Here is an 865-nt window from a genome sequence, read left to right on the forward strand (position 1 = left end):
TATATATATATATATATATATATATATATATATATATATATATGTCTATAAATATGTATGTGTATGTCTAAGTATGTGTGTGTATGGAAATGGTTAGCAGGGTAGAGTATCTATCTACAAGAACAAACAGCTCGGGTTGATTCAAACACCACATTGGACATCATTCAAGCTGGTTGCACGTGATGCTGACAATATGGTCTTTGAACGCACTGAGTGCAGCTGCAGCTGCAGTGAGAGTGAAAGTGAAAGTACAAAGCATGTACGATGAGTGGCTGTATGTATGTTGCATCCACCACTACCCTTCTCTCTCTCTCTCTCTCACTCTCTCTCTCTCTCACTCTCTCTTTTATCTCCTTCTTTCTTTTACTTTCTCTATGTTTGAGCATGTGTGTGAATGTGTATGGGTTCATATTTTTTTTTGATCTGTCAGTCACACTCCCACTTCTTTCTCTTTGTGTTCATCTTTTACTCATATTCTGATATTCAGATTCACTGTACTATCTAACATATACAACTCACTCCTCCACTCTTGCTCTCCCCACTCTCTCTCTCTTTCTCTAAGATGCATATATACATACACACACACATGCATTTTTACTTATATATACTTGCATATATATATAGACATACATAGATATATGTCTCTTATTATTCTTTTACTTGTTTCAGTATTTAGACTGCAGCTATGCTGGGGCACCGCCTTCAAGAATTTTAGCTAAAAGAATCGCCACCAGTATTTATGTTTTAAAGCCGGGTACTTGTTCTGTCAGTGTCTTTTGCTGAACTGCTAAGCTAGAGAGATGTAAACACACCAACATCATTTGTCAAGCAGTAGCTCACACACACACACACACAGATAAATATA

Source organism: Octopus bimaculoides, chromosome 4 (genome assembly GCF_001194135.2).
Source record: "Octopus bimaculoides isolate UCB-OBI-ISO-001 chromosome 4, ASM119413v2, whole genome shotgun sequence".
Taxonomy (NCBI): domain Eukaryota; kingdom Metazoa; phylum Mollusca; class Cephalopoda; order Octopoda; family Octopodidae; genus Octopus; species Octopus bimaculoides.